The sequence below is a fragment of the Candoia aspera genome, chromosome 1 (genome assembly GCF_035149785.1).
Source record: "Candoia aspera isolate rCanAsp1 chromosome 1, rCanAsp1.hap2, whole genome shotgun sequence".
Lineage (NCBI taxonomy): Eukaryota > Metazoa > Chordata > Lepidosauria > Squamata > Boidae > Candoia > Candoia aspera.
The window spans coordinates 228,054,304-228,063,542 of record NC_086153.1 but is presented as its reverse complement, the minus strand read 5'-3'; positions in this window follow the sequence as shown (position 1 = coordinate 228,063,542).

Genomic DNA, 9,239 nt, shown 5'->3' with positions numbered 1-9,239 from the left:
AGGGCAGGGTGGCTGTCACACCTAACAGGATAGATGAAAAGACTAGAGCTAAAGGAAGAAGAATACTGTACCCGAAGAGGAAAGTGTAGGGAGATTTCCAACCCATGCCTTCCAGACATGCTATAGTGGAACACCCAGGAGTCTCAGGAAGCATTCAAAACATCTGGAGGGCATTGTGTTGCCTAACAGGAAAGTGGTATCAGTTTAGAAGCACCAGTCCTGTAAGCTTCCCTGGTCATACACATTTCATGGAAGCACGTGGCGCTTGCTTTAGATTTTGGGAACAGCTGCACAATATTGGAGTTTAAAAAGAGAGACGGAGGCTGCTGTGGCCTTCCTGCTCTGGACATCTTGTTTCCAGGATTCTTTAACACAACATTTTAAAGCTATGCATAATCTGGGTTGATTGTTGAGGGCTTGCTTCCATATATATGGGAAATTAAATGAGCTCATCGATCAGGGCGCAGAATATCCAAGCCCAGGGCTGGAGACAGGAATGAATCAGTGCTATTCAGTGCTGTAGAAGACATGAAATTAGATTATCTTGGAGCAATTTTGTGTGCTGGAAGGAAAGCCGCAGCACAGCCATGTATTTACCCACAAATATGACCACAGATGCTCTGTACACATTTAAGAACCTGCACTGCCAGCAGGAACAAGTTGTGTAGAACAGATGAGAATAAAGTCTCCTTTCAGTCCAGCTTGACTCCTGGTGTCTTCATAGAAAACTCCATGTAATTTTCTTCACACCAGTACTGAAGTGGTTTGCCACTGACTTCTTCTAGGATGACTTTTTTTTTTAATTTCCCAGTCGAGCCCACAGTTCTGATATTTTCTGGCTGTCTCCTTTCCAAATACTAATCAAGTCCAATCCTGCTTACCTTTTTGGGATTGGCCAAGGCTGGCTACTTTGACAAAGCCAAATTGAGCTCTAGTTTTCAATGGTTTGCTTTCAGTGGAATTTATCTGTGTATTTGTATCTTGCATCAAATTCAGAATCCAGTGGGAGGCCAGTGTCAACGATAAAATTCATTGGGACAGAATTAGAACATTTTTCATTTATAGGCAAGATTGGTTAATATTTGTTTAATAATTTTGATGACATTTTGGAGGGTATATTATAAAAATTTCACAGACACTGTTCAATATTTGTTAATATAACAGAATGTAGGTAGGGAAATGAAAGGGCACCCCAGCACCCAAATAAAGAGAGGCTTTTAAAATGCTTCTATTTTGGCTGCTTTCGTTTCCAATATTGTTCTTAAAATATGTAGATTGAGGAAGACACAGCTTGTTCATTTATGAGCCCTTGAGTAGGTGCCTAAGCCCCTTTGAAAGAATGCTCTTGATGGGTGGTGATAGCTTGTCTGGGCTGGGAAGCTAAGCGGCATCAGGCCTGATTAATACTTGGATTGGAGATTTCCAAGGAATATCATGGTTGAAGGCTAGACTAGGAAGTACAAAAAAAGGAAGATCTTTCTGAAAGAAAGCAATGGCAAGCCACTTCTGTATCATTTTAAGGAAACTATGGATGTATCTAGGATGTCAAGCTCAACCTGAAGGCTATTTTAACCTTTTTTAGGAGCAGGATTGCATGTTAATTGAACAGTGGAACATGTGCTGATTTACCCCAAATAAACACTTAAGCTCACAATTAGGCAAAGGCCGTTTTTGGCGCCAACTAAATGGGTTTAACATAGTGCAGGTAAGAGCTGAAAACATCCAGTTACCACTGTTCCTTCACAGTGTTTCTTTCAAACATGTATCAGTTGGGAATTGGTAGATCCAGCAGCAAGAAGATTAATCTCTAGCCCTTTTTCCAGGGACTGAGGTCTGGGTGACAGGAGCAATTTAGTGCTGTTAAGTAATTGTTGAGTAATCTAGACTGAGGGTGACATTTCTAATCCATCATCAGATGCCCAGGTGAGTTTAAATTGACAAAGTTAGCCTGAGAACTGGTTGTTTCTTTTCTGTGTTTCCGCAATTTCTTGTTGTTTATTCATTTAGTCGCTTCCGACTCTTCGTGACTTCATGGAACAGCCCACGCCAGAGCTTCCTGTCGGTCGTCAACACCCCCAGCTCCCCCAGGGACGAATCCGTCACCTCTAGAATATCATCTATCCATCTTGCCCTTGGTCGGCCCCTCTTCCTTTTGCCTTCCACTCTCCCTAGCATCAACATCTTCTCCAGGGTGTCCTGTCTTCTCATTATGTGGCCAAAGTATTTCAGTTTTGCCTTTAATATTCCCTCAACTGAGCAGTCTGGCTTTATTTCCTGGAGGATGGACTGGTTGGATCTTCTTGCAGTCCAAGGCACTCTCAGAATTTTCCTCCAACACCACAGTTCAAAAGCATCGATCTTCCTTCGCTCAGCCTTCCTTATGGTCCAGCTCTCGCAGCCATATGTTACTACGGGGAACACCATTGCTTTAACTATGCGGACCTTTGTTGTCAGTGTGATGTCTCTGCTCTTAACTATTTTATCGAGATTTGTCATTGCTCTCCCAAGGATTAAGCGTCTTCTGATTTCCTGACTGCAGTCAGCATCTGCAGTAATCTTTGCACCTAGAAATACAAAGTCTTTCACTGCCTCTACGTTTTCTCCCTCTGTTTGCCAGTTATCAATCAAGCTGGTTGCCATAATCTTGGTTTTTTTGAGGTTTAGCTGCAAGCCAGCTTTTGCACTTTCTTCTTTCACCTTCATTATAAGGCTCCTCAGTTCCTCTTTGCTTTCAGCCATCAAAGTGTTATCATCTGCATATCTGAGATTGTTAATGTTTCTTCCAGTGATTTTAACTCCAGCCTTGGATTCCTCAAGCCCAGTATGTTGCATGATGTGTTCTGCGTACAAGTTGAATAGGTAGGGTGAGAGTATACAGCCCTGCCGTACTCCTTTCCCAATCTTAAACCAGTCCGTTGTTCCGTGGTCTGTTCTTACTGTTGTTACTTGGTCGTTATACAGATTCTTCAGGAGGCATACAAGGTGACTTGGTATCCCCATACCACTAAGAACTTGCCACAATTTGTTATGGTCCACACAGTCAAAGGCTTTAGAATAGTCAATAAAACAGAAATAGATCTCTTCTTGATCTCTTCTTCTTCTGTTAGGTCCTTGCCATCTTTGTTTTTGATCATACCCATTTTTGCCTGGAATTTACCTCCAATGTTTCTAATTTTCTGGAAGAGGTCTCTTGTCCTTCCTATTCTATTGTCTTCTTCCACTTCCGCGCATTGCTTGTTTAAAAATAATTCCTTATCTCTTCTGGCTAACCTCTGGAATTTTGCATTTAATTGGGCATATCTCCCCCTATCACTGTTGCTTTTTGCTTTCCTTCTTTCTTGGGCTACTTCTAGTGTCTCAGCAGACAGCCATTTTGCCTTCTTGGTTTTCTCTTTCTTTGGGATGTATTTTGTTGCCGCCTCCTGAACAATGTTGCAAACTTCTGTCCATAGTTCTTCCGGGACCCTATCTACTAAGTCCAGTTCCTTAAATCGATTCTTCACCTCCACTGCATATTCCTTAGGAATATTAGTGAGCTTATATCTAGCTGATCTGTGGGTCTTCCCTAATCTCTTTAGTCTGATCCTAAATTGTGCAATAAGAAGTTCGTGATCTGAACTACAGTCAGCTCCAGGTCTTGTTTTTACCGACTGTATAGATGTCTGCCACCTTTGGCTGTAAAGGATGTAGTCAATCTGATTTCGGTGTTGTCCATGTCCTAACAGTGAGTATCACACTGAGACGAGGAGTAGACGAGTGTTTATTACTGCTACATAAACAGAATCCTAACAAACTGAATAAGCGTGGGAAAAACCGAGACATATAAACCCCAAAAGCTAAGGCAGGCCTGATCTGTGTCTCTCTGAATGGCTGCTTAATTCCTCAGTACTACGCATGCATTTTCCACCCTGGATGGGAGCCCCTTCCTGCTCGCCATCATTACTCATGACAGTCCATCTGGTGAAGTCCATGTATAAAGCCGTCTCTTAGGTTGTTGGAAGAGAGAGTTTGTTATGCAGAGTGAGTTGTCTTGGCAAAATTCTATCAGCCTATGTCCTGTGTCTCCCAGGCCATGCTTACCTGTAATTCCAGGTGTCATTTGACTGCCCACCTTAGCATTCCAGTCTCCTGTGATGAAAATAACATCTCTTTTAGGCATGTTGTCCAGTAGGTGCTGCAGATCCTCATAGAACTGCTCTACTTCAGCTTCTTCAGCATCTGTGGTTGGGGCGTATATTTGGATCACTGTGATGTTAGATGGCTTGCCCTGAATTCGAATTGAGATCATTCTATCGTTTTTTGGATTGTATCCAAGCACTGCTTTAGCCACTTTACTGTTAATTATGAAGGCTACTCCATTTCTTCTGTGGTCCTCTTGTCCACAGTAGTAGATCTGGTGGTCATCTGATGTGAAGTGGCCCATTCCAGTCCATTTCAGTTCACTGATGCCCAAAATGTCTATCTTTAATCTTGACATCTCACCAATAACCACATCCAATTTGCCCTGGCTCATAGATCTTACATTCCAGGTTCCAATGGTGTGTTGGTCCTTAGAACATCAGATTCGCCCTTCACCACCAGCACCATCGGCCGCTAGCCATCCTTTCGGCTTTGAGCTAGCTGCGTCATCACGTCTGGGGCTAGTTGAACTCATCTTCTGTTCCTCCCCAGTAGCATTTTGACCATCTTCCGACCTGGGGGGTCTCATCTTCCGATGGTATACCGACATATCTCTGGTTGTACTGATCCATTTAGTTTTCACGGCAAGAATACTGGGGTGGGTTGCCATTGTCCGCAATTTCTACTCTACTGTAAACAGTTCACTTGTCTTTGTCATTTAAATCTTCCACATACAGTTATGTGAATCTTTCATTTTGAAAAGGGGGCAGATGCTAACATGGCACACTTCGTATCAACTTCTGGTTGATAGCAGCAGAGATTTAATTAATTTTTTGTAGTTAAAAATAAAATACCCAAGAAAATAATTATTGACAAATTGAAAGAACTCTGGTGCGAAGTAAAATAAGAGAGGGCAGTCAACAGAAATAATTAAAAGTAAAAAGTGTACACAACTAAAAAGATGATATGTTTGTGGGATGAATTGTTTTGATCACTGCAGAAAACTTAAATCTGGATTTCTACACTGAACTCGTTTGTAGTAAATATGGAAGAAGAACACCCAAGGGCATTGCATCCAAACAGCTGTACCTCAACACCGATGCAACCCACATCTGTGAGAGCAGAGGAAGGAAGGAAAACTTTGTGTATAAATGGAACATAAACTGCTGCTGGATTTGATGCAAACTCCTTCCTTAGAACAGTGTAGGAGGGGGCTCAAAGCATATTTACAATTTCCCAGGATTCCTAAGGCCACTATTCTAGTTTTATACCTTGTACTTAGTAATACTATTAAATGCATCATTTAAAAAAAATAAATATTCATTATTAATTTACACTCAAAGCCATTAAGAAGAGTGGGCAGCACAGACATTTTCTTGTTCTGGTGACCTCCCTTCACTGAACAGTTTCAAGGAATGGATGTACAACTCACCTGTTTGGGACTTTAATCTGGATTCCAGCAAGAGAAGGGAGTTGCACTCCATTCCCCTTCCAATGTTTATATTTCTGTAATTTTGATGCATGTGCAACGAGTCCTTTAAAATAATAACGGCTCAGATAAAATTCTGTAGAACTTCCAAAGCAGTTCAATAGTTGCAGTTGTGAGTCTAGCTCTCAGTCTTAATAAAACCATTTTAAAGCATGATTTCTCCAGCAGAGCTTGAAGCTTCTGTGCTATGAAAACACTTTCCAGAGTGAGGCAACTGATCTCTGCTCTGGTGCTGTCATTTTTCTCACCAGAGACCTGGGACCTTGGATGGTGCTTTCGGAAGGGATCCCTTGAGGAACCAACTCACCTGAGCATAAGGTTGACAGAGCTAAGATGAATTAGTGTATCAAATCTTACACAATGAGAAAAATGAAAGCTATTTCATAGTAATGCTTCATTTCAGGATCTTTTTAAATCATTCTTTTAAAAATCTTTTTCTACCTGTCTTTGCAGTATTCCTGGTCCTGCTGATGTCTATAACTCCTTCCTTAACCCCTTACTATTCCATCTTATCAAAAGCCGCAGTTGCTCTTGGATGTTTTCCCTCCCTTTTTCTGTTTTAAAAAAATGAAGGGTAGGCAAGATCTACTCTGGAGCAGGTCAAAACTTCCCTCTAGCTTCATTTGCTAAGAATACCTTTGAATCTCCGTGGCGTTCAAAGTTATGCTGAGGAAACGGGAATAGTCACCTGGTTAAAAACCACTCCCTGCATGTAAATGTAGGTATGGGTGAATGGCTGGATGGCAGATACCTAAAAAATTCCTAGGTGCTGGAGAGAGGGAATCTATAGGCAGTCCAATGCCAAGTGGTTCCAGGTTGGAAATAAAAAATGGAGATCACTATTGGACCATTACAAATTGATACTCTGTCAGGTCACTGTGAAATTTATCCAACAAATTCATCTATTGAACTTGTCAGGTTTGTAATGGAGATACAGGGCGTCCTTGTTTAGCAACCACAATTAGGACCAGCAACTCAGTCATTAAGCAAAGCTGTCACTAAATGAAACCACAACATTGCTTATGATCTTACTTCAGCTTTCCCTTGCTTTACAGACCAGCAAAGATTGTAAATGCAAGGATTGGTTGCAAAGCTACTTTTTCATCACAGTCGTAACTGCAAACAGTCACTAAATGAGGCAGTTGCAAAATGAGGATTATTAAAATGAGTTTCTTTTCTCCAAGTCTGTAAGGTGGTCAGACTATGTTTTAAAAAGAAATGATAGAAGAAGACAGGAAGTAAATGGCCTGTTAGCCTTAAGTCTCTTCTGGAAAAAAAATGAGTAGGCAATGTTGCTGGTGCAGGAGTTATGAAAAATGGAGAAGCACCTTTATTGACCAAGAACCCCCAGAACGTATGCAAAGGGTGCTCTTGTCTTGCCGAAATGCTTTTAGCATTCTTTGGAGGCATCAACAAATATAGTCATGTAGGCAATCTTTTTTTTTTTCAAACGACAATCCAGCGGAGAAAGACATCCAGCTATTTATTAGTTAGAACTGACCTTTGCTGAATGCCAGTTGTCAGAGGAATGTGTCTTTATGCTGAATTCTAAAAAGGATACTTCTTCACTTGATGGATTCCTTTGTAGATTACCCACCCCCAGCTCCTCCTAGTATTGGTGTTTGCATAGCTGTTTATGAGGTTTTTTAAAAAGGTGTCAGGAGCTATGAAAAGATCAGGAAATTGCCCCCCTCCTCCGGAACAGCCTACCCAAAAAAGACGATAAAGTTATCGACAGTAAGCTGGAAAGGTGCAGGAGGGGAGAGGTTGGTGCAGGGGTGGCGTTGGGCAGAGAGGTTGCAGGAGGGCTGAGGGAGGCAGCGGGCTGAGGGCAGCAGTGGGCTGGGACGGGAGGACAGGAAAGAGGCAGCAGGAGGCTGGAGAAGGCTGAGGGTGGTGGCAAGTTGGGACTGGAGGACAGGAATGGAGGAATCTAGTGAACGGTTGTCCCCGACAACCTATTCCTCTCTGGCACGCCCTATTTTCTTCCCGCCATTTTGGCCTGAGAGCCAATCGGCTTCTTTTCTGCTGGGTGCGCTTTTCCAACCGTCTTCCACTGCACTGATTGGCGGCAGCGACTCTTCCTCTTGCTCACCACCTATCAGCTGTTCCTGCGGTTCCTGTTCTAGGTTTCCCGCCGGATTGAGAACTGCTGCCAGTGGGTAAGTCAGCCTCCTTTTCAATTTCAATTTCAATTTTTTCCCGCTTTTCCCAATAATGGCCCCAACGTTTTTAAAAAATGGGAAAAAATTGACATTTATATTAAAATGACAGGATGGTCGGGAAATGTAAAAAAAAAAGGGACTGTCCCATTCAAAACGGGATGTATGGTCAGCCTACACTTGGGGGCGAGTTGTGCTGATGTGCTGAGTTTTGAGAACTGTAATGTATGTGTCCCTGGAACTGCCACTTGAGTCTCTCTGGAGGTCTGCAAGAGAAAGCACCATTTCCTTTGCCCTGCTCACTTCAGCTTAGGGCCTCTTCTGTTCCAGGTAGATGGAAAGCCTAAGTGTCTCCCCCATTACCTCCTGCCCAAATCAGTTCATTCCTTCTTCCACAGGCAGCCACAAACATACCTCCCACCTTTCCATGTTTTTTTCCTGTTCATTGTGCATTAACGAAGATCAGCAGTGGATACTTTCTGTTAAAATTTAACTGGGAAAGTTTTCTTTTTTTAAAAAAAAAGCAGCCATGATGATCATCAGAAAAAAAATCTAAAATCCATGTTAAAGCAGTATCTTTACTAGACCAACTGAAGGTTGATAAAATAGTTGCAAGCTATTGAGTTTCCAATATTCCTTCAAGAAGCAGTTAAAAATCCAGGAAAAAAAGTGTGTGCCGATCATCTCTGAATATGTCAAAAAAAGAAAGCTTGGCAGACTGCCAACACTGTGAAAAGGGGAACCCAGCAGTATTCTCATTAGCAATGGAGGATGGGCTGTTTTAGTTAGACGGTTAGGAACATTACCACTGATATATGGAAACATGGGCAGGACATCCAAGAGGTAGATTACAAGATCAGGAGCAGAAAAGCAGAGTTTTTAAACCATGTCCCTTTCTTCTCTATATTGTTGGACTGCACACTAGATGGAAGTCCATATATAAACACTTACAAGATAAAGTTCCTTATTTTTCAGCAACATCACAAGTGTGGAACTCATCAGGCACAGAGTGCTTTCATGCTGAATACTTTGTTTTTCCCTTGCAGCAGGGATGGTTGGTTTCATCATATGCCTTCCTGTGGTTTCGGGTAACCTCTAACTCATATTTAATGGTACTGATGTTCCAGCAGGGCTTCCTAAGGACACCTAAGCAAGCTTTCTCAACACAATCATCCATTTTTAAAATACATTCTTAAAAGCTTGATTCAGCAATAAGGAAGTTGGAAAAGTATACTTTCCAAAAAGTATTTTGCATCAGAAAAGACTGTGGATCTTTTTTCTGAAATGGCTTTTATCAGACAACATAAAAGGTCATCCATGCACAGGAAATGAGAAGCTTCATGGAAGAGTGTGCTAAGCTAGGAATGTTTCCTATCAACCTCTCAGAATAGTTTTTTTGTTTGTCCGATATATGAATGTAAATGTTTATGCTTCCTTGGTACTGTTCTTACATGAAACTTCCTCAAATA